Source organism: Dromiciops gliroides, chromosome 1 (genome assembly GCF_019393635.1).
Source record: "Dromiciops gliroides isolate mDroGli1 chromosome 1, mDroGli1.pri, whole genome shotgun sequence".
Lineage (NCBI taxonomy): Eukaryota > Metazoa > Chordata > Mammalia > Microbiotheria > Microbiotheriidae > Dromiciops > Dromiciops gliroides.
Window position 1 is genome coordinate 526,521,156 of NC_057861.1, and position 25,529 is coordinate 526,546,684.

At 45.7% G+C, this 25,529-nt stretch overlaps 1 pseudogene; it reads left to right on the top strand.

Moving 5' to 3' along the window:
• The first annotated feature begins 325 nt into the window (after nucleotides 1–325).
• The window catches only part of LOC122737402, a 146,282-nt pseudogene continuing 121,078 nt past the window's right edge, over nucleotides 326–25,529 (top strand).

Sequence of the window (25,529 nt, forward strand, 5' to 3'; positions counted from 1 at the left end):
CAGGCTCTGGGTTTCAGCCAGATCTCCATCCTAATCGGTTATAGTCTTCTAGTCAATTTCCATGTTTCTCAGCCACATAATTATATTTAACATCAAAGTAAAAGAGTGAACTTGACAATGAGCGATCTCAGAGGAGAAATATATGTATTATACCTATGTGTGTGCTGTCTATGTATTCACCAGGGCTGGATGCAAAAAGAACACAGCCTAGAAATGACTACTGTATTTTCCTTGGGCAGGGAAGTGGCTAGAGGAACAGAATGTATATGTGTATTTTTTTTTTAAGGCAGGGAGGCCAGTCGGGGCTGAGGAAAAGGTGGATAAAAGAGCTGAAGTCCTTCACTCCGGAGCGCCGGCCCCCAGGAGGCAGGAGAAAGATCTGAGGAGAGAGACAATGGACCCTGAGATGCTTGGCAGAAGTAGGGGCACGTGGGGACAAGGCAGCTACTGTTGATAGCGCCTGGACTCCCAGAGTGGGGCTCTGGGAAGGGGAAGGAGAGAAAGGGCCGAGTGAAAGGGCCAGCCTGAAGGGGTGTATGTGTGGCAAAGGGCGTGAATGGAGAAAGCGAACCAGGGAGGGGGTCTGGGGGAAAGTATGTCTAGGTGTGCATAGGAGGTGGGGAGTGGAGAAACAGTTGGACTTGGAGAAAAGGAGAAGGGGATAGTGGAGCAGACAAATGCAAAAAAGAGAGGAGGAGGGGAAAAAGAGGGTAGGAAAGGGAGGGAGGATCATTTGAAGAGGACAAACATGTATGTGTGTGTGTTGGAGGGGCCTCAAGGGAAGGCAGTGAAGGGAAGGATAGAGTGGGAGAACCCTAAAAAATAGAGCAGCCCAGCTCTAGAGACGAGGGTGGGAGGAGGCTCCTGTAGCCCATGGCTGGTGGTGTTTTCAGGGAAGAGTTAGAGTAGTTGCTGCTTATGGACTGAAGCGGTAGGAGAGGGAGTGAAGACTGGGGGAGCCTGAGTCTGCCTCCCCGGGTGTTTCATTGCCTTCGAAGATAAATAAATAAAGTGGGGACGAAGGGGGAGGGAGGTGGAAGGGAGGAGAGAGAGAGAGAGAGAGAGAGAGAGAGAGAGAGAGAGAGAGAGAGAGAGAGAGAGAGAGAGAGAGAGAGAGAGAGAGAGAGAGAGAGAGAGAAACAAGCAAAGGTTGGAGCTGGATGGGAGAACATTAAAGCCTCGCTGAGCTGTAGCCGCACTCACTCAGGATCAGATAGCAAGAAAACCAATAGGCGGGGAGGGGGGGGGGGGCACCTCGCACTGAGACACCGAGAGAGCGAACGAGAGGAGCGCAGAGGGGCCAGGTCGCTGCCAATAGCACGAGTCAGGGAAGGATCCAGGCGTCCAACCCCGGCAGGGAGAGCCGGGTCCACCCAAGAAACCCGTACTCTGAAACTCCGTCCAGGATGGGCGCTCAGTGCACCAGGAGAAGCCCCTCGGAGGGCGAAGGCTCTTGAAGGAGACCGGAGGCTCGGGGGCCAGCTCTCCTCGACTCTGGATTAGCTAGGATTCGGAGGGTGACTTTTTGTAACCCACAAAACCCAAACATTTATTGATTTAAATCGACCTCTCCCCCCCGAAACTGATCACTTCTATTATAGATATTTTCGGCCGGGGTTGGGGAGAGGAGGCAGGAGGACGCCCCTGGGCTGGGGTTGGGGTGGGTGGGGGGCTGGCTCTGCTCTTCAGCATGGAGGGATTGGATTCGCACCTGAGCCGGAGATGCAGCCCCAGTCCGGGAGACAGCGGCAGCGGCAGCGGCAGCCGCGGGCGTGTTCCCGGGAAGAGGAGCGACTGGCTGGATTCCCCGAGCAGCTAACTGGAGGGAGCGCCGGCGTCAGGAGACCGGGCTCCGCTGGGGCTCCGGCCGCGGCGAGGTAAGGAGCAGTGGCGGGCCTGACCCCCCTCCCCGATCGCCCGCAGTGGGGGGCTGCAGGGGGCGGGGCGGGAGGGGGGGTCACCGAAACATAGACAGACCCAGAAGCAAGCCACAGACACAGAGACATCTGCCCAGCCCCGCTGAACCCCGGACGAGGCCGGCTGCCCTCACTCGTCGGCCTCCTTCCAGGGACTGCCAAGCGTGATTTAGCTCTTGAAGTCTGTGCTTTAAAAGCTTTGTGTTGGGGGGTGGGTGGGAGGAATAAGAAATTCGTGCAACAACTAAGCTACCCCCCCCCCCTTCTCTAGCCGCCCTCGACCCCCCAGCTCAGCCAACAGCTCCTGCCCGATCCCAGGGCTCTGACGTTGGGGGTGTTGGCTCCCTTAAGATCCCTAAAAATAATCCTCCCCAGCCTAGAATAGGGACGAGGTTGTGCAGGGAACATGGGTGGTGGTGGTGGTGGTGTGGGTATTTATTTATTTTTATTTTTTTTGGTGAGTGATCTGGAGAAATGCTGACTGGTGCTTTTCTATTTTGCCTCGATTTCTATGTTTGTCACTGATCTTCAGCGCCTCTTTGCCTCTCTCCCCGGCAAGTTTGAGATTGTAACCTTAGTCCTGGGCTCTGGTGGGAAACTTTGTAATTTTGCAATTGGGTGTCTCTCCCCTACACCCTCTCCTGCCCTTCCTCCCCCGTCGGAGCTTTGGGGAGATGTGGCTGGTGTGTGTGTGTGTGTGTGTGTGTGTGTGTGTGTGTGGTGTGTGTTTAGCTGTGTGTGATTTTGAGATGTGCATACAACCCGCTCCCCCTCCCCAAACCAAATCACACACTTAACCCTAGATCTGCCTCTGTTCTGCCCCCTCTCTTCTCAGAGACCTTTCAGAGGGCCCATTCTTTCATGACAACCTGAGTGACTTGAGAAAGCCTAGCTTCTTGTCTGTTGAACGCACAAATTCAGCTGTATCACTTAAATAGTATCATCTCAAATATAAGTTCTGATGTAGTAAAAAAAAAAATCATTTCCCCCCCTCTGCCTCCAATTAACACCCTGACAACTGCTCTGGTGAATTGTACTTTTTTTTTTTTAAGAAGTCAGCCTTAATTATGGTGCAAACAGCGCTTAGAAAGAGAATAGGAGAGTATTCCATACACTTTGTTTCAGCTGAAACACCATCCACTGTCGCTAAATTCACAGACTCTTTAGTCTGTACTCATAAGAATGTTAAAGCTTACAGGGAGACTAGAGATAATCTCATCATTTACAGAGGAGGAAACTGAGGCCTAGAGAGGGGAATCTGCTTTCCCAGTTTGATTTTTTTTTTTGGAGGAAGGAGGGAAAATGACCTGTGATTTGAAAATTCTACCAATGCAGAGTAGCTTTTGCTCTGCAAATTAACTTAATAGTGAGTCGCCTGAAGTAGTGGGAGGTTAAGTGACTTGTCCAAAGTCATTTAACCAATATATTTCAGAGGAGGACTTGAACTCAGGTTCTCCTGATGCCAAGGTTTACTGTTTATCCTTTATGCCAAGTTGTCAGTTTGTTTATATAGGATGGGACCAAAACTAAGTCTTTTTGGGGGGAGGGGAAGGAGTTATTCCCTAGATAGCATTAGTCTCTCACAGCAAAAAACGTGGAATCATAGACTATTAGAAATGGCAGGAAGGAAGGACAACAAGGAATGTCAGAGCTGTGACAGACCTGAGAGATCATCAAGTCTAAACCCCCACATGTTACAGAGAGGACCAAGGCCAGAGAGGTTAAGTAACTAGCTGAGGGTGGCACGACTGGTCAGGAGCAGATTCCAGGGCTCCTTCATGCCCGGTTTCCAGCAATTTCTCCACTAGACTGTAGTCCCTGCCGTCTAAATGTGGGTAGCTGCTATTGGGGTCCTCGGGCTAAGAGGTGATTCTCATCAGACTACATAGCATTAGCTTCCTCTGCAAGGAACCATCCCTAGTCCCACCTCCCTCCAAACCACCCAGAAACCTTCCCAATGAGCAGTAATCCAGATGGGGTGGAGGGAGAGCAAATGACTTGGAGTATAGCTTTTAAATCTTATTTCCTTTTGCCTGTGCTATTTTTTTTTTGAGGCTTCTCTATGATTAAGGTCATACACAAATAGACACATATCAAACCAAAAGTGTTTTCAGTAGAGAGGGATGGGGCTGGGGAAGAGGGAGGGAGGAAGGGAGGTGAAGAGCCGCTGTCTTCTGCTCTCCCTTCTCGCCTCCCATCCCTCCCCCACCCCTTCTCTAAGGTGAATCTTGGGTTAGCTGCTCCTGCCTGCCTCTTAATCTCCTGAAAAGAGAATTCACCCACACCGAGTGGAAATTGGCCTCAGCTTCCTGCAAGGGGCGAGCACGCGAACGGTTTGTGCATCTTGCCTCCTACAGAGGCAAACAGCGCGGTGCCTCTCCGGGCTCCAGCCTCCGCCTTCTCGAAAAGGAGTCATTCTTCAGAACATGAACCGTCAGTTGCAGACCCTCCTCTTCCCTTCCCGTCTTCCACCCCACCCCGTCCCACCCCGTCTTGCTAGGATTGGAGAGATGCGGAGGCGCCCTGCCGGCCCGAAACGCTCTCTCCAGCCCTTCCTTCATTTACCTAAGTGAACATGATGGGCAACTGATCACGTTACACTGCTCCCTGACCCGACGTGTCCACTCCAATAAGGCGCCGCCGGCGGCTGGATCTGGGTGCATTGACTTGGCCTGGTGTCTCATGGCGGGCTGTGGCCTCCCTGGACAGGTTGGGGGTGCCAGAGGCCAGGCTGTTGGCTACTTTTCTGAGCTATTGGTGGAGGAAGGTGGGGTGGGAGATGAGGTTTCACACTTAGAAACTTCAATGTCTTCTGTTTTCTTTTGAGGAAAGCTGTTTGGCCTCCTTCCCCTCCTCCTACTGGCATATTTGAGGGTAGAGGCAGGCCCTCATTTTCCTTCTCCTGCTAGGGGACCACCCCAAGCCCCACCTTGTTCACATACTTCTCTCAGTTTATTCCAGGCCCCTGCTCTCACGTCGGAGTTAGTAGGAAAGGGCGCAGTGTCTGTGTGTGTGTGTGTGTGTGTGTGTGTGGCGGGGGGGGGGGGGGGGGGGGGGGGGGGGGTCTGTCCCTTCATGAAATCCTTCTGCCGGCTTGGGTTGAGTCTAAGGGAAGAGGATTGGAGGTCGGGAACTGGAGGAGAGAAGGGAATGTAATGGAAGGTACTGGCTCAGGTCTCATACCTGGGGGAAGGGGGGAGAACACAGAAGGTTGTGCCCAGGGAAAAGAAACAGCTCCTGGGGGCTCCCCTTCACACTATCACCACTTCCATCTAGGGAGAGGAGATAGACTGGAGCAACAGCTGGGGGAGGGAGTACAGGGCAGTCGCTCCAAGGGTGGGTCTTCTGTTCAACAACCCTGTATTATAAGCACCCACTCTGGACTAGGAGCTCAGAGAGTTACAGAGTTTTGATAAAACATGGCTCCTGTCCTTATCTGTCTCCAACCTGGCCCCTGGGTTCCAGGTCCCTCTTCTTCATGTCCTGCATCAGAGGCCCTGAGCAGAAATGGATCTATACAGCATTGGCCCTGTGGGAATCTCCTGAGACGGACCTGAATCTCCAGGCCAAGGGATAGAATTGGGCAGGAGGAAGGGTAAGAATTGGGTGCGTCACACTCTTCATGTGGGTCTCTCACTGGCTTCCTCTGCCCCTGTTGCCTGTGGCTGGGAGTGCCAAATTGTTGGGGTCAGGAGACCTTGGCCACTGCTGTGACCTGCTTGGGGCGGGTGTGAAGGGCTTTCTCAGCTCAGGAATAGTGGGACAGGAAGCCTGTTTTTCTGTATACATAGTAGGGATTGAATACTTATTTAAGAGTTCAATGTAGGGGCAGCTAGGTGGCACAGTGGATAGAGCAATGGCCCTGGATTCAGGAGGACCTGAGTTCAAATCCAGCTTCAGACACTTGACACTTACTAGCTGTGTGACCCTGGGCAAGTCACTTAACTCCAATTGCCTCACCAAAAAAAAAATCATTAAAAAAAAAAAAGAGTTCAATGTAAATGAAATAATTTGACCTATTTGGCCTTATATCAGAACAGAAGTAAAATTTTTAAGACCTCAACAAGGAATTAGGGGTGCGGCACCTCAAGATCTCCCAAACCCACTTGTCCATTAGGAAATATCTTTTGAACTCCCAAAGCTGTTCTCAGATGTGCACTCTATTTGATTTCCAGATAAAATGGGATTGGACACATCAGACTTCCCAGGTTGCCTGATCTTGCTGCTGTCCAGGGGTCAGGTATCCTTGAATTTCCTTTTATGGATGTGAAACAATGAGATGGCAACAGATTGAAGCCCATTGAGAAATTGGGGGACATGCCAAGGGATTGGCCCAATTTCTAAAGCTCTGAGAGCCCTAGCCCCCTTATCCCTTTCTGGATGAATCTGGCTTTACTCTCCTGACTGCTTGGGGCAGGACCCAGTTCAATCTCTTTCCCTATTTCTTTTTTTTTTTTTTTTTGTGGGGCAATGAGGGTTAAGTGACTTGCCCAGGGTCACACAGCTAGTAAGTTTCAAGTGTTTGAGGCTGCATTTGGACTCAGGTCCTCCTGAATCCAGGACCAGTGCTTTATCCACTGCACCACCTAGCTGCCCCCCAGTTCAATCTCTTTTGAATGGGGAGTAGGTTTTCAGATCCCAGAGTCTTATCTTGATCCCTACCCACCAAACAGTTCCATACTGTGGAAGATCATAAGATAGAGCATCTAGAATCAGAAGAAAACGTAGGGACCATAACATCATACCTCTTAGGGCTGGAAGGAACCTCAGAGGTCATTCAATCCCTTATATTTTACAGATGAGGAAACTGAGGCCCAAGGAAATGAAGTGACCTGTTCATAGCTACTCAGATACTAAGTAGAAGAGTTGGGATATGGGCTTGTGATCCCAGTCCTTTCCCAACAGGATCTCATCACTTCCCTGACACATTTAATAGAAAACCCCAGAAAAGTAAAAAGACTTGAATACCAAGAATTGGAGTTTTGGGGCCCCAAGTCCAGCATCCTTGCTGGATCTGTGGTTTTACTCTGTCCTTGTGGAGGAGGACAAAAGGTCGAGCGAGAGGGTGGGTAGAGGAAAAAGAGGGCAAGAGGCAGAAAATCCAATTTCTCTCCCTGAGGGTCTGTCTCTGAAAAATCTTGGGGACCTCTCATATTTTTAACTGCACACACTAGCTTAGCTGTGTGTATTGGAGGCAGAACAAGGTGACACTTCTGAAACTATGCAGGAATAATTATAATAATACATCGCATTTACAGAGCAATTTGTACTTTTAAAAATGCATTGACGTCTTTGCTTCTCAATGGTCATGGGCATTGAGTCAAAGGTTGGGAGTTGCCCTCCCAGAGCTGGTGCCAGGGGGATGCTGGCACAGCTGTAAACACTGGTCGCTACAGAGGACAGTGGCAGGGTGATGACCTTGAATGTGGGTCCTCTGGCAGATTGAAGTATCCACCCCTGGGCATTGCTACCATAACTTCAGTTAGGCCTGGGCTCCTGGGGTTCTTGGCTACCCCCCACCCCCACCCTTGTCTCCACACACTCCGGGGCGAGGTTCCAGGCAACTACTTGATAGCTTCGAGTAAGTTATGCCTTGGAGATACTTCTGTTTCTTCTTCCCAGAAAGGAGCAAAGCCAGGACTTTTCAGGAATGCCAGAGGGTCTAGGTGAGGCAGGGGAAGGGAATGGGAGTGAGAAGCAGCCGGTGGCATGTAGACACAGTGGCTATTGGTCATTGAGCCCTCCTAACCAATTCTACCATCTCTGTCACTGATGGAAACTTGCTCTCCCTTCTATAGAATCTTATTCTTTTCCCTCTTTCTTCCTTCTCTCCAACCTTTTCTCTCACCTCCCTTTCCTCTCCTCTATTTGTAAAAACAGGTTTTATTTTTCATTATTCTGAACCTGAGCAACACTAACAAACAGAAATACTTTCATATGCAAAAGAGAACCCAGAAAGGATCATACATGAAACTGCAAATCTCTCTCTCTCTCTTTTTTTCTTTTGGATAGAATAAATTCAACATGTTATTTTCACAACTGATGTGCTTATCTTTGTCTCCCTTTGAATATCCTTCTCGGAGTTTTTTGTGTATGTTTCAATGACCCTTTTCTCTCTGTTTCTTTCTACTTTTGGGGGCATCATTATTTCTAGTCCTCAATCCCTTCCAAATTTCACCTCCCTGATTTCAGATGAACCCTCCCATGTGGCAAATAAGCTGCCAAACAGAACAAGTCCCTGCAGTGGAGTAGCTGAGTCTAAAGATGTCCATTTCATTCTGTGCCATGAATCCATGCCTTCTTGATGAAGAGGTCTCCCCCTTTTCTTTCTTTTATTGTTTTTTTCCCTTTTACCTAGGCTTTTCCCCATCCCTCAATACCTTGCTTACATGGCCCTGGGAGAAAGAAACTTCCTTCTCAGAAATTCTATAATGTCTCAACGACTCTAAATCAAAGGTCTTGGACTCCCTCAGCAGTGTTCCGGGACCCACCCCTTCCCAGCACCCACAGCCCTCAGTCCTGCCCACCTCATGATGGTGGTGATGGTATTGCAGGGGGAGGTGGAATTGAAGGGGAAGGGAGAACCATGGGCCAATATGCATCTGGCCAATAGCAGAGGGGAAGCCTGAGGAAAGAAGGTGTATCATGCCAGAGGCCAGGAGCCGGTTCTGATCAGGGAAGAATGGAGAAACAACCAAGGGTTGGGCTTCCTTTGCCAGCTACATCTGGTGCCTGGCCCTGGCCTGGGCCTGGGCCAGGGGAATCATTATGAATGATCAGAGGTGGAGTGCCTGGCACACACCTACCCCCCCTCCTCTCTCTCTCTCTCTCTCTCTCTCTCTCTCTCTCTCTCTCTCGATGGCAGCCTCAGTGGCTCTGAGGATAGGGCAAGGCTCAGGGAGCCTGACTGGGCTGGAGGAATGCCATTTGGTCTTGAAATCACCAGAGGAATGTTGGAGAAAAGAGGATGCTTGTGGACAGTGGGAGGCACTTTTCGCTATGTGAGCCCTCGGGGGCTGTGCAGAAAGCGTGATTACTGTGTACTTGGCCATGGGCTAAGTCCCTGTGGGTAGCGTATTCATTGAACACCCTCTGGGTGTCCAGCATGGTGTTAGCCAGGCACCATGAGAAACACCAAAGAAATCTTCCATTGCTCCCAAGTAGCTTAGAGTCTGGCTGGGGAACCCTACTCACACAGACCAAACAACTAGAGAGAAAAAGACTGTTTTCCATTCAGTGCTCAGTTCTAGTATTAATGATTAATGCCAGAGGAGACAGAGAAGGGAAGGAGTGTTGGGGACTGCAGTATTCAGGAAAGGCTTCATGGAGAAGGACAGAGCCATTCATTGAAAAGAGCAGTAGATTTGGAGTTGGGGGACCTGGATTCAAGTCAAGTCAACAAGCATTTATTAAGTGCCTACTATGTGCCAGGCACTGCACAAAGTGCTGTGTATGACCTGGGGTGAATTGCTTTAGGTCTCTGGGCCTTAAGTTTCCTCCTCTATAAAATGAGACATTTGAACTAGATGATCTCTAAGGTCCCCTTCATTTCTAATTCCTGTGATCCCATGAAGTGGCACTTGAGCTGTCCTGGAGGATGGGTAGAATTCAGGTAAGCCGTGATGGTGATTTTAGGTGGGCACAGGATTGGAGGCAGGTAAAGAAAAGGACAAAGAACCTGGCCTGGCTAGAGTGGAAATGTGTGTGTGTATACATATACATATATGTATACGTATATATATACGTATATGTATACATGTATATACATATATGTATATGTATACACACACACACACACATATATATATATCAGCAGGTCAGATTGGAAAAGGGAAAATGGGGCCAGGTTCCAGAGAACCTTGAATGCCAAGTTGAGTTCTAATTTGGGCAGACCATCATTGAAGAATGGTGTTTTAAGTAGACAAATAACCTGCCAAAGGCATGCAAGATGAATTGGAGGAGGAAAGAGACCAAACAGAGGCAGAGAGAGACTGATTGACAACTATTATAGTCATACAAGCATGAGGAGATAGTAATACTTCACATTTATGCAACATTTTATAGTTTGCAAAGTTCTTTCTTCCCAACAGCCCTCTGAGGTCTTGTAAGTACTGTTATGCTCATTTTATAGGTGTGGAAACCTGGTGGTGAGTGACTTATCCAAGGTCTCACAACCACAGACTATGGGCACAGCATTCTATCTCCTTTGAATAGCCTCATCCCCATGTCTGGAATGCTCTCCTTCCTTACTTCTGCCTCAGAATCCCTAGTTTCTTCAAGGCTCAGGCAAAGGACCACCTTCTACACGAGACCTGATTCTCTTAGCTGCTAATGCCTCCTCCCCAGAAATGTGTTGTCGTTCAGTCATTCAGTCACATCTGACTCAACTTTGTGCGTCTTTTGTGCCTACATCTGTATGAATGTACATATGTGTGTATGCATATTGTTTCCTCCAAAGAATATCAGTTTCTTGAGGGCAAAGATTCTTGTGTCGTCTTTTTTCCTTCTTTGTGTAGCCATTGTCTACTATAATGCCCGCCAGCTACTAGATGCTTAGTAAATGTTGGTTTTGCTGACATGAGAGCCAAGATTTGGCTCTTCTTCCATCTATGGGTTCCATTCTTTCCATAGCACCCACTTGGTCTCAAGTGAGAATGAGCAGAAAGGGACATTTTTGGAGCTGGGACAGAATTAAGAGGATTTGGTGGTGGCAGGGAGATGGAATTGGGAAGTCATACATGCCCACAGTTTTGCACCTAGAGTGTTGCCGTTAACAGAAATAGGGAAGTTGAGGGTGTAACTTAAGGGTGAAGAGAGAGTGCATCTTGTTTGGGACCTATTGAATTTGAGGTGAACCCAGAACTCCAGAGAGGCTATAGGCACCTGAATGTATTGCATCAAAATGGGGAGATATTGAGGGAGAGTAGATAAATACAGAAGATGCAGACCAGAGGGCCAGGACTGGGCCTTTAAGGATTCTCCAGGGAAGAATAAGCAGAAAAGGTGGACAATTTCAAGTCTATTGAGTATTGTGAGATGACACAGATTTAGAGCTGAATGGGACTTTTTTTTGGGGGGGCGGGGCAATGAGGGTTAAGTGACTGGGTCACACAGCTAGTAAGTATCAAGTGTCTGAGGCCGGATTTGAACTCAGGTCTTCCTGACTCCAGGGCTGGTGCTTTATCCACTGGATGGTACTTTTTTTTTTTTAGTGAGGCAATTGGGGTTAAGTGACTTGCCCAGGGTCACACAGCTAGTAAGTGTTGAGTGTCTGAGGCCAGATTTGAACTCAGGTACTCCTGACTCCAGGGCCGGTGCTCTATCCACTCCCTGGATGGTACTTTTTAAGGGGTTTTCTCTTCATTTGTAAAATGAGGAAACAAATCCAGAGATACTTAGTGACTTTCTTAAGATCCCAAGGCCACATAGGCATTAAGCGACAGATACAGGATTTGAACCCAGGTCTTCTGCTTCCAAATCCAACCTTTTGGTTTGTACCACTTTACCTCAGGAAAGCTCTTTGTGACATGGTGAAGATAGGCAGCTGGGTGGTACAGTGGCTAGAGCGCCAAGCCTAGAGTCAGGAAGACTCGTCTTACTGAGTTCAAATATGGGCTCAGACACTTATTAGCCATGTGACCCTGGGCAACTCCCTTAACCCTATTAAACCACACCAGTATGTTTGCTAAGAAAACCCCAAATGGGGTCATGAAGAGTTAGACACAACTGAAAAACAACAACAAAATGGGCAAATTGTATAAGGAAATTACCTTTTTTCCATTGGAAGGACTAGTGGAGCCTTATGCAATATTTAACACCATTAACCATCCCCTTCTTGTAAACACTGTCTCTTCCATTGACTTTTATGATGTGGCTCCCTAGGGATTCTTCTAGTTGACCTCTCTTCCTTAGTCTCCTCAAAGACTCAAGAAGAGCTTTACAGGCCAGCTCAGGGGGTTCTTTTTTGTTGTTGTTGTTGTTGTTGTTTTTGGGTTTTTGTGGGGCAATGGGGGTTAAGTGACTTGCCCAGGGTCACACAGCTAATAAGTGTCAAGCATCTGAGGCTGGATTTGAACTCAGGTCCTCCTGAATCCAAGACCAGTGCTTCATCCACTGCGCCACCTAGCTGACCCCTCGCTCAGGGGGTTCTTAACCATTTTTGTATCATAGATTCCTTTGGTGTTTTGGTGAAGTCAAGTCTTTGGCACCTTCTCAAAGAATGCTTTTAATGAATAAAATAAAATGCATAGAATTGCAAATGAAAACAATTCTATTGAAATATAGTTATCAAAATTTTTTTTTAAAGTCAAGCTCATGGATTGTGAGATAAGAAATGTTGTATTAGGGCATTGGGCTTAATCTAAGAAGATGCAATTCACTAGGGATAAATGTAAAGTATTACACTTGGGTCAAAAAAATCAACTTTACAAGTTCAAGATGAGGCCTAACGCATGGTTTGTCCATTTTTCTGAAAAAAAAAAAAAGATCTAGGGGGCTAAATATGAGTCAGCAGATGTGGCAGCTAAAAAAACTAATTTAATCCTGAGCTGTATTAAGAGGCATAGCTTCAAGAAATAAGAAAGTGATAATCTCTCTGTACTCTGTCCTTGCCAAACATCATTAGGACTATGGTGTTCATTTCTGGGTACCATAGCTTAAGAGAGACATTGATTAGCCAGAGGTTGTCCAGAGGAAGGCAGCAAGGATGGTGAAGTCTTGAGTCCATCTTGTATGAAGACTAGTTGAGGGAACTGGAGATATTCAACTTGGAGCTAATTCAGGGAAACATTATATTATCTTCCAGTATTTTAAGGAATTCCATGCAGAAGAGGGTTTAGATTTGTTCTTGTTGACTTTAGAGGGGATGGAAGTTGCAAGGAGGCAAATTAAGGCTTGATATCAGGAAGAACTTCTTAACAATTAGAACTGTTCAGAAGTTGAATGGGCTGCATGAAAAGGATGTGGGTTCCCCCTCTTTGAAGATCTTCCACCCGCCAAGGGCAATGAGGGTTAAGTGACTTACCCAGGATCACACAGCTAGTAAGTGTCAAGTATCTGAGGCTGAATTTGAACTCAGGTCCTCCTGAATTCAGGGCCAGTGCTTTATCCACTTCGCCACCTAGTTGCCCCCCAAAGATCTTCTTGCTAAAGTTAAATGACCACTTGTTGGGTATGTCATAATGGGGGTTCTTTTTGGGTATGGGTCCCTTCTAATTTTCCAATTCTTGGTTTCTGTTTATCCTCTTCCTCATTTCTAAGTGTGAGTGCCCTCTAAGGCCCTCTCCTTGAAACTCTTTTCTTGTCTGTCCATATTCTCTTCCATGGTAAGCATATCTTCTCCCCTGGTCTTAATCATCACCTCTGTTCAGATGATTCAAAAATCTCTATTTCCAACCCTGACCTCCAATCCCATATTTCTAACTAACTGCCTGTTGGATATCCCCCCTCGGATGTCCTGCCAGCACCTTGGATTCAAATTGTCCAAAATAGAACTCATTATCTCCTACATTAGGCGGGACCCTTCATGGTACCAGCATTTTCCTGATCATACCAGATCAAAATCTGACTCATATCCTTTCCCCTCACCTCCCCATAGCCAATCAGTTGCCAAGTTCTACTGACAGCTCGAGCATCCAGCCCCTTCTTTTCATTCATGAGATGACCCTCTTAGTTTAGTCTCTGTATCACATCTCTGCCTGGGACACATCAATCAATCAACAAATGTTTATTAAACATCCCTTATATGCCAGAGCTCGGTTAAGCACTGAGGATACCAAACAGTATCTATACTCAAGGAGTTAAAATTCTAATGGGAAGGGGGAAAAAGGAAATGTTTATTAAGCACTTACTATGTTCCAGGTGCTGTGCTAAGTGCTTTACAGTATCTCATTTGATCCTGGGAGGTGGGTGCTATTATTATCTTCATTTTACAGTTGAGGAAATTGAGGCAGAGGTTAAATGACTTGCTAGTAAATGTCTGAGTCAGGATCCACCTAGCTGACACAGGTAAGACAACATGCATGCATAGGGAGAGAGGGCACTAAAAGCTTGGGGGAGACTTCATGGAGAAAGCAGTTCTTTGAGTTGAATTTTAAAGCACATCAATGATTCCAAGAGGTGGAGGGGAGAAAGGAAGCATATTCCAGGCATAAGGATCAGCTAAAGGCACAGAGATGGGGGATGGAATATTGTATTGTGTATCTATAGGAGCAAGTAGGCTTGCCTAGCTGTTCTGCCTGTCTGCAGTCTCTTTCCTCTTCGATCTAACCTTTCTACAGTTGCCAAAACAGTCTTGCTGATCCACAGGTCACTGACACACTCAAAAAAAAAGCATTCAATGGTTCATCTTCACCTATAGAACAAAATATTGGCATTTAGGGTCCTCCCGGCTACCTTTATACTACTCTCCATGTGCTGTAAATTCCCATCAAATTGACTTCTAGCTGTTCCCCAGTCTCATCCTGCCCTCTCCTGCCTCCTTCATCCATTAGCAAAGGCCATCTGCCGTGCCCAGAATAGAAACACTTCTCATCTCAGCTTGTTGAAATTCCTCTCTTCCTCCTAGGAGAAGCTTTGGTACCACCTCCTCTGTGAAGCCTCCTCTGATTCCCCTGCTCAGAAATATTCTCTCCCTCTTGACATTTTCCTAGAACATCTTTGCCAGATCTCTCCTTTGTCCCTGTCGTTACCCAGTACCCTCTATAAAACTCATTTGAGCACATGTAGAATCCCTTTCTAGTAGAAGGTAAGTTCCTTGAGGGCAGGGACTGCTATTTTTCATCTTTGCATTCCCTGCTTCTAGCACATTTCCTTCTTATTTGGGATTTGTTTTAAGGAGCTGTGATTCAGCAGTCCAGGCCTCTGGTTCATTTTCCCTTATTGTCTACAGTTGTCAGTGAAGCCCTTTAAAAAAGAAATGGCTCAACCTCTGACTTGGGAACAAAGAGAGGGCATGGACAGTGATGGCAGGGAAGGACTGGGAGCAGCTGAAGGGAAACAGGAGTTACCTCACCAGCATTTCAGAGAGCTTGTGAGTAAAGATGGAGGGAGAATCACAAGAGCATTGATTTAGGGCTGGAAGGCCTCTGGGAGATCATCTAGTCTAGCTTCCCTCATCTCATAGCAGAGCAAACCAAGAATAAGAAGAGTGAAGCCAGCATTCTAACTCTGGTCCTCTAACCCACAAGTCCAGGGTTCTTTCCACACCTTTAAAAGGGTTAAAATCTACCCTGTCTTTTTACAAATAACCCTGCTTGGAGGCAGGGAGTGCTGATAACAGTGATCCAGCTCCCCATATCTGGAGGGGATGGTCCTAGGAGATCTTGACTGAAGATTGGATTTTCCCAGCATCCCCTTCTCCTAACCAGTGAGGTGTGAGTTGAGTTTCAGCAGTGCAGTGGCTGAGGCCAGGAGGCAAAGATCCAGTCAGCTGACACCACCCTTTTCACTCTGGCCATTCATGGCACTCACCCTAAGCCCATCCCTGCCCTTGGTATGGGTCAGTGGGAGAAGTAAAGTCTGTGATATCTCCACTATTTTTCTATGGGCCCCAAGCTTGTCTCCTTCCTCTCTACCACCAGTGGCCCCATCCCTCCTCTCATGATCTCCTATACAAAGTGGCTGTTACATGGAACCCCATTGCCTACTGTCTGAATTTCAATTCACTTTTGATCCACTAAACTTTAGACTGCACAGTATAGTGACAGGTAGTGTTGAAGTTAGGATAGACCCAGGTTCAAGGTCGATCTATAGGTCATACAGGCTGGGTGACCTTCAGTAAGATAGCAACTTCTCAGTGCCTGGGGCAACTCTCTCAAGATGGTAGTTCTTAAACTTTTTGGTCTCAGGCCCCATTTATACTTGAAAAAATTATTAGAGATCCTCCCCCAAAGAATGTTTATGTGGGTTATGTCAATGTTTTTCAAATTCAAAAATAAAATATCTTAGTATTATTATGAAGGGGCACCCAGGTGGCACAGTGGGTAGAGTGCTGGGCCTGGAGTCAGGAAGACTCATCTTCCTGAGTTCAAATCTGGCCTCACACACTTACTAGCTTGTGATCCTGGGCAAGTCACATAGCCCTATTTGCCTCAGTTTCCTCACCTATAAAATGAACTGGAGAAGGAAATGGCAAACCACTCCAGTATCGTTGCCAAGAAAGCCCCAAATGGGGTCACTAAGAGTCAAGATACAATTGACTTTAAGTTGTAGAGTAGGTTAGAAAGAGCTTCCTTACTGGAAATTCACTAAAGCATTTAAGTTACAGTTCCTAGTCCCTAAAGGTATAGTGGAAAGAATACTATTTTAAAATACAATCCAGGACCAGAGTTCAAATGGGACCTCAGACATTTATTAGTTATGTGACCTTGGTCAAGTCACTTCACCTTGTTTGTCTCCACCCCCCCCCCAATACAATCCTTTTCCTTTGTCGTTTAAATACTTCTAGAGTATGACCAACAAAAGGTCAAGTACAAGTATGGACTCTGTGCTAGGTACTAAGTACTAGGGATAAAAAGAAATACTTCAAGGAGTTCACAGTTTTAGTGGTGGAGATAACATGCAAACTGTATACATAACAAAATATATAAAGGGTAAATTAGAGATGATTTCAAAGGAAAGGCATTAGGGAAGATCCAAAAAGACTTCTTGAAGAAAACGGGATTTTAGTTGAAACTTGGGTCTATTATATTCTCTCTCTGTCTCTCAATCTCCCTCTCTGGCTCTCTGTCTCTGTCTCTGTCTGTCTGTCTCTTCTCTGTGTGTCCTTCTCTGTCTCTTCTCTCTGTCTCTGTTTCTCTTTTCTCTTTGTCTCTTCTCTGTCTCTCTGTTCCTGTCTCTCCTTTCTCTGTGTCTCTCTCTGTCTTTGTCTCTCTGTCTCTGTCTCTCCTTTCTTTATGTCTCTTCTTTCTCTGTTTCTCTCTCTCTTTTCTCTGTGTGTCTTTCTTTGTCTCTCTTCTCAGTGTCTCTCTGTCTCTGTGTCTCTTCTCTCTCTATCTCTGTCCCTGTCTCTCCTTTTTCTCTGTGTGTCTCTCTATCGCTGTCTCTCTTCTCTCTGTGTCCCTGTCTGTCTCTTTGGACATGAGGTGGCAAAGAGTCCTAGGCACAGAGAGATAGAGTATTGTGTTTAAGGAACAGCAAGGAGGTCAGTGGGCCTGGTTTGTAGAGAAGGTGGCAGGTGGCAGGCAGAAGAGCTAAAAAGACTGGACAGGCAGGAGGGGGTCAGGCTTTAAAAGCCAAACTGAGGATTTTGTACTTAATCCTGGAGGTAATAGGGAGTCACTGGTGTTTATGGAGTGGGGGTGAGGGAGGGCGACGTGGTCAGGCTTGGGATTTAGTAGACATTATCAGGCTTATAAAACATTACTCCCCTTCAGTTGATGTTCCAGCCAAACTGTCCTACTTTCATTTCTCACAGATGACAATCTATCCCCCATCTCCATACATTTACACATAAAAACCATTCTTAGCTCATTTGTTGTTGTTCAGTCATTTTCAGTCATACCTGACTCTTCTTGACCCCATTTGGGGTTTTCTTGGCAGAGATACTGCAGTGGTTTGCCATTTCCTCCTCCAGCTCATTTTACAGAGGAGGAAACTGAGGCAAAGAGGGTGAAGTGACTTGCCCAGAGTCACACAGCTAGTAAGTGTTAAGTGTCTGAGGCCGCATTTGAACTCAGGTCCTCCTGAATCCAGGGCCGGTGCTCTACCCACTGCGCCACCTAGCTGCCCCAGAAAGGGACAAATTCTTAAAGGAAAGGGACATTTTTTTCTTGCTTTGTGTCTTCCATCATTTAGCCCAGTGCCTAACACATAGTAGGAACTTAACTAATGCTTGTTAAATAACTAAGTGCCTAGGGAGCGGAAACTGGACTATTCCACAATAATAATAGCTAACATTTACATAGAGTTTTAACATTTGCAAGATTTTTTACAGAAATTACCTCATTTGACCCTCATGAACAACCCTGGAAGGTAGGTGATGTTGTCCTTCCCAATTTACAGAGGAGGAGACTGAAGCAGAAAGAGGGTAAGTGACTTGCTCAGGGTCACACAGCTAGTAGGTGCCTGAGGTAGGATTCAGACCCAGGTCTTGCTTCCAAGTGCAGCAGTCTAACCACTATGTCACCAGCTCTAGTCTCCTCCTCATTCTTGGGGAAGTATATATTCTGGATTGGTGAGCAGAGCTAAGTCTATTGGGTAGTACTTAGAAGAAAGAAGATTTTGCCTTTTCCTAAAGAGAAACTTGAATAATTAGAGCTTTTCAATAATAGAAGCAATTAACTCAATGCAGTAGTGAGCTTTCCATCGCTGGCAGTATGCAGACAGAGGCTGGGTAACTGACCACCTGTCCAGAAAGCTACAGAGGGAACTCTGATATTTATTGAGATGTTTCCTTTTCATGGGAAAGATTAAAAAAGGAGGGGCAGGCTCTTTATTATTAAACACATGCACATATACACGAGAGACAGCAAATTGTAGTGGAAAGAACACTAGTTTTGGAGTCTGAGGGCATGAGTTCAAATCTCAGCTCTGCTATGTCTTATCTGTGTGATCTTGGGCAAGTCAAAACTTCTCTGGGCTTGTTTCCTCCGTTGTGATATAACTGACTGGAGTTGTTTTTCAGTCATTCAATCATGTCTGACTCTATGTGATCCCATGGGGTTTTCTTGGCAAAAAATACTGGAGTAGTTTGCCATTTCTTTCTCCATTATAAATGAGGAACTGAGCCAAGCAGAGATTAAGTGACTTGCCCAAGGTCACATAGCTAGTAAGTGTCTGAGGCTTGATTTGAACTCAGATCTTCCTGACTCCAGACCTGGTGCTCTAACCACCATACCACCTAGCTACGAGTTCAACTAGAGAGCCCTTAAACCCCCCCTTTCAATCTAAATCTATGGTCTCTTAGGTCCCTTCTAGACCTAAATTCTATGATTCCATGAGACTTGATTTTAGTCCCTTTCCGAGCCTCCATCTCCTCATCTGTAAAATGGGTTCCTTCCCATCTCACAGGGCTGTTTTCAAATCACTATGGTTTAAAATGAGAAGGATTCTTATTTTTTATTGAGAGAAAACTGTTGGCTAGAAGAAGATGCCTGTATGTATTCGGTGGGAGGAGAGGATATGTGGGGATGGAAGAAGATGGGAGGTGGGTTGGGGTAGGGGTGGGGGAGGGACTCAAAGTCTTAGCCCTGCAAGAGGGCCAGACAGGGCTGTGTGGGCTGAGAGGTGTAGGGAGAGGCTAGTAGACACACCCTGCCACCTGCCCATCCTTTTCTGGGCTGAGATAGAACTGGGTCTTCCTGCTCTCCTTTGTATACAATTCTCTAAGCACATTTTAAAAAATAACGAATTAAAGCAAACAGCTGGCCTTGTGGGTGGTGGGAGGAGGCTGCCTTCTGAACTTCTTGACTCGAGGTTCCTTGGTCCACAGCCAGAGTGGCTGGCCAGACTTCAACAGGGCCGAGAGCATGGAGAGACATGGAAATCATGGAATGCTAGCACTAGAAACCAGGCCAACTCCTTCCCTTTAGAAGGGGAAACTGAAGCCCAGGGGAAGTGACTCGGACAAGGTGACACAATGAGTCAGTGATAGGACCCGTACTAAAATCCCACACTCTCCCTACTAGTTTGGTGTAGAGGTCAGGCTGAGAAAGTTTGGTTCTCAAGCTTGGGGCTGCCTGATGCCACACATGCAAGAGGCGCAAGGGCCAGGCTTAGTTCTTTGCTTTGTTGTCAGCTCACTTGGGAAAATTGTTTCATCTCTTGGCCTCAGTTTCTCTATCTGGCAAATAGGTGTAATAAAATCTGTGCTTCCCTGACTGAGCATGCGTGGGAGGGAGACCAGGGAAGTGATGAAAAGATGTGGAACTGTGAGTCAGATTTCCCTTGTTAGTCATCTCAAGATTTGGGGTCTTCCATAAGAATTGCTTTCCTAAAGCATGGTTTTCATCATGTCACTACCCAGCTCAAGAATCCCTGATGGCTCCTTAATGGCTTACTGAGTCAACTCCAAGCTCTGGCTTGACAAGACTGATATTCAACATCTTGCACAGTCAGGTTCCACTCTACCCTCTCTCCCATACTCCCTCAGTTCCTTGGTGTCTCCTCTTCCCTTCACTTCTCGCTCCCAACCTTTATATCTTCATACATTTATGCCTTTGTCAATGCCTTTTTTTGTTTTGTCTTGTTTTGTTTTTTTAGTGAGGCAATTGGGGTTAAGTGACTTGCCCAGGGTCACACAGCTAGTAAGTGTTAAGTGTCCGAGGCCAGATTTGAACTCAGGTCCTCTTGACTGCAGAGCCAGTGCTCTATCCACTGCACCACCTAGCTGCCCCTGTCAATGCCTTTTGCTTTCATCTGGAACACCTTCCCATCTCCACCTCTGCCTCTTCAAATCATCCTTCAAGGCCCAGCTCAAGGTTTACCTCTTCCTTGAAGTCTTTCCAGTTCATGAACAGCTGGGCTGATTTTTCTCTGTTCTGCACTCCCATAACACTTATCTGGACCACATGGTTTATTTCTTGTTTTGTGATTGGTTTACAAATAGTCTCTCCTAAATAGACTATAAACTCCATGATCAAATGTAAGCTCTTTGAAAGTAGGGATTGGGGGGCGGCTGGGTAGCACAATGGATAAAGCACCGGCCCTGGATTCAGGAGTTCCTGAGTTCAAATCCAGCCTCAGACACTTGACACTTACTAGCTTTGTGACCTTGGGCAAGTCACTTAAACCTCACTGCCCCGCAAAAAAAAAAAAAGAAAAAGAAAAAGAATAGTTGAAAATAGGCATTGTTTCATTCTTTGTGCCTGTATCCCTAGTGCCTGAAATATAGTAGGTGCTTAATAAATGCTTATTGATTGGTTGAGGGTAGAGCCCTATATTTTTTTTCTACTCAGTACTAATCACACAACATGGACCAACTGATTGATGAGCTTAGAGTGAGGAAAGAAAGGAATGGAGGCTTGGCTGCTTAGTTCCACCTAACACTGATCAAGTACCTACTGTATATATGGCACATCTGTGGCAAATATTTGGGGAAACAAAGATAAAAACAAAACAGCTCTATAGGAGCTTATAATCCCAGCCCTTCCCCCGTCTAGACTCTAAGATTCATTATTTGCTTCCCAGGATCAGTCTAAGTTAGAACTGTGAAATCCCAGAAGTCTGGATTCAGTAGTCTACCCTAACCCATTTCAGGGCTTTCTCCTCTCCCTCCTTTATATCCTGTTCCCATAACCCCCAGGTAGTGCTCTGGACTTGCCCTCTCCCCACCTAGCAAATGCTTCTCTTAGCTTGCTGTCATGCTTTGAAGAGTTTGACAAACTAATTTAGGACAGTGTTAATGATGGGGGTAAGAGGGACATTCAGTGCCTTAACCCAAAGGAGGGAAGTTCTAATGATGCAATTGTAGACACGGTAGAACACAGGGAGGTGGAAAATAGGAGGGGAAGGAGATAGGCCTTCCCATTAACCTTCAGCATGATGTAGTAGAAAGAGCAATGAACCAGGAGTCAGAAGACTTGACTTAGAGTCCCAGATCTGACACTATGAGATTATAGAAAGACTTTATGCAGAAGATGGTTTGAGCTGTGCCCTACAGGAAGAGAGGGATTCTGTGAGGGAGAGGTAAGGAGGGGATACATTCCACGAATAGGGAATGGCAGTTTTTCCCCTCCCTTCCTGCTCCGGTGCGTAAAACTACACCTTTGGCACTCCTTCAGGCTAAGAAGCGCCAAAAATTCCTGTTATCCCTATCAGTCATTAACATGGTATCATGAGGGGGTGGCTAGGTGGCACAGTGGATAAAGCACTGGCCCTGGATTCAGGAGTACCTGAGTTCAAATACGGCCTCAGACACTTGACACTTACTAGCTGTGTGACCCCGGGCAAGTCACTTAACCCCCACTGCCCCGCAAAAAAACAAAACAAACAAACAAACAAAAAAACCCCATGGTATCATGAATTATTTTGTCACTAAAGTTTTTTTTTTTTTTTTTTTTTTTGCCTGGAGAAGTGATATGTCTGGATCTAGACTTAAGGAAGATTATTTTTGTAGTAGATTGAAGGATGGAGCGGTAGGAGGAGAGTGGGAGAGGCTGAAGATTGATGGGAATCCATCAACAAGTATTTATTAAATGCCTATAATGTGCCAGACACTGGGAACACAAGTACGATGAATGAAATCATCTCTGTTTACAGGGAGCTTCCATTCTAATAAATATATCCAGCACAAATATACACGTGTGTATACAAAGTGGATAAATAGAAAGATAGTTTAGGGAATGAGGGAATTAGGAAAAGCTCTATGCAGAAAATGCTGCTTGAGCTGTAGGAAGATCTACTGGGAGGTTACTGGAACAGCCCAGGCAGGTGGTAATTAATGACATGAAGGATGTCAGTGGGGACAAATGCAGATATTACAAATTTGGGATCTTGCATTAATCCTTTGTGATCATGGATAAGCCATGTCATATAGAGGAGGGGTCTTCTATTTCCTCATCTGTCAAACAGGGAAAATAATTACATTCCTTGTCTTCCTGTAGGTCATTCTCTAAATCCAAGGAAGCTCTTTGTAAGAAAGAAGTTCATTTTCTCTGGGGTCTTCTCCCACTCCCTTTGCCTTGACTCTTTTCTGCCCCTCATGATCTGCAGGTGCTAGAGATTGACCCATTGTCTGTAACTGAATATTCTTTGGCAGGTCTGTCTCTGAATAAGCTAGAATACTCCTTTATATGCCCCTCTGAGAAGAGAGTGATGTGGCATAATTGTAAAGCACAGGCCTGTGAGTAAGGAGGTCTTCACGTGCATCTTGCATCTGCCACTAATTCCCCACATGACCCTTCTCTCTTTTGGGTCTCGATATGCTTATCTGTAACCAGAGGGGTTAGACGAGATAATTCTTTTTTTTTTTTAATAATAAACATTTTTATTTATAGTTTTGGGTTCCTATTTTTATCCCTCTTTCCCTCCCCTCCCCCCTCCCTGAGGTGGTAAATAATCAGATATAGGTTATACATGTATGATTATGTAAAACACTACCATATTTGTCATTTTGTACAAGAAAACTTGATTAAAAGAAAAAAATGAAAGTAAAAAATAGCATGCTTCAGTCTGTGTTCCATCAATATCAGTTCTTTCTCTAGAGGTAGTTAGGATGTTTCATCAATAGTCCTTTGGGATTATCTTGGATCATTGTATTGTTGAGAATAGTCAAGTCATTCACAGTTCTTCATCCAACGATATTATGTAGACAAGATAATTCTGCAATGGGCTGGGATATATCCAGTGGTGTGCTGGTGTTTAACAAACAGCACTCCTTCCCAGCCCCACCACCCAAGTGTACACAGGATGCACTTTTAAGTTTAATCTTTATTATTAACATTTTTCTCTATAACTTTTTGTTTGTTTTGGGTTTTTTTTTTGCAGGACAATGAGGGTTAAGTGACTTGCCCAGGGTCACACAGCTAGTAAGTGTCAAGTGTCTGAGATCAGATTTGAACTCAGGTCCTCCTGAATCTAGGGCCGGTGCTTTAGGTACTGCGCAACCCAGCTGCCCCCTCTCTATAACTTTTTAAAGTCTAGTGAATCTACAAAACAATAAATGAAGCCCTGATTTGTAGCATTTTTTTCTGGGGTATAGAGGCTCACATTGAAAATTTAACAATTGGTTCTTGAGAGCCAGTGAGAGCTGGCTCCAAGCACACCCCAGATATATCCTGGTGCTGGCTCAGATGACACTGGGCAAGTTAAAGGATCATAGATTTAGAATTCCAAGAGAGTCTTCACTTTTTTTGCATCATGGACCCCTTTTGTAGTCCAGTGAAATCTATGGATCTTTATCTCAGAATAATGTTTTTAAATAATTGAAGGAAATGTTTTATTTCTGTTAGAGGCTAGAGAAATTAAAAATGTACTTTCTTCTCACCTAGGTTAAGAACCCCTGATTTAATCCAACCTCCTCAGTTTAAAGATGAGCAAACCGAGGTCTATCTGATTTACCCAAGGTAATATGAGATATGAGTAACAGAGCCAGTATTTGAACTCAGGTTCTCTGACTCAAAATCTATTACCCTTAACTCTGGGAGTCCCAGTTTTCTTATATTTAAAATGGGAATAATAATCCTTGTATTGCTACCTCATGAGGGAAATTCTGATTTGTAAGGGATAGGAATTAGACCTGTGCCACCACTGCAACATATTGCTAGAGAGAACTCCCATCTTCCAATATGCAGTATGATATATATTTTTTTCTTTTAACAGCCTATTGTCTTAGAGAGTTGTTTAAAGCCCTGAAAAATCAATTAACTTACCTCGTGTCACATGGCCATTAGGTGTCAGAGGTAGGATTTGAACCCAAGTCTTCCTGGATCTTAGGTCAACTCTCTGGCCACCATATACTTTCTCATACATATATAGAGGTGAGGAATTAAACAGACCATTCCTGTGCTTTTAGAATCAAGGAAGGCTGGGGCAGCTAGGTGGCGCAGTGGATAGAGCACTGGCCCTGGAGTCAGGAGGATCTGAGTTCAAAGCCGGCCTCAGACGCTTAACACTTACTAGCTGTGTGACCCTGGGCAAATCACTTAACCCCAATTGCCTCACCAAAAAAAAAAAAAAAAAAGAATAGAATCAAGGAAGGTTGCCTGGCCCATCTGAAATACTTCCCCCCCTTCTCCTCAGAATCCCTTCAACAGAAAACAGAACCTTTCAATCCTATTAGGAATGAGATTTAGCCCATAAGATTTATTGAGAGAGGCAATACAATGACTGACAGAGTAATAGAAGCTCACACTTGAGTAGCACCTTCAGGCTTAATAAGCACTTTACTCCCCATGGTCCTGTGAGGAGTATACATCTTATTCTCATTTTTTAAAGATGAGGAAACCGGGGTGGGGGGGCAGCTAGATGGCACAGTGGTTAAAGCACCGGCCCTGGATTCAGGAGTACCTGAGTTCAAATCCAGCCTCAGACACTTGACACTTACTAGCTGTGTGACCGTGAGCAAGTCAACCCCCATTGCCTAAAAAACAAAAAACAAAACAAAACAAAACAAAAAACAAAGATGAGGAAACCAAGGCTCAAAAAAGTCATGGCACCTAGCCACTAAGTGTCAGGGTCAGCATGGGAATCCGGGTCTCCTGATTCAATGCTGTATCCAATACACCCATCTGCCTTTGGTTCTTTCCATGGGCTCTGTGATTGAGATCACAGCCTTTCTTGAAATTAGGAGTGAAAGGGCAAGGAGTGAGAAAAAGGCAAATAAAGGTTCCACTGAGAAGGATCAGGACTCTGCTTTAAGCACAGGGGCCCCATGGCCACAGCCCAATGTCCTATGGGAGACCAACCTGTGTTTGCCCTAATGCTCCTTACAGGGAGCTATAGTCATAATCCCTGCATAGCAGACAGTCAGTCAGTCAACAAGCATTTATTAAGCATTTAATACGTGTCAGGCATCCGTGCTAAGCACCAGGCATACAAAGAAACGCCAAAAAAAACTGTTCCCTGCCCCTGAGAACCTCATGTTCTAATAGGAGAAACAACATGCAAATGGCTATGTTTATACAAGATATATACAAGGTAAATGGAGGGAAATCTCAGAAAGAAGGCAGGCTG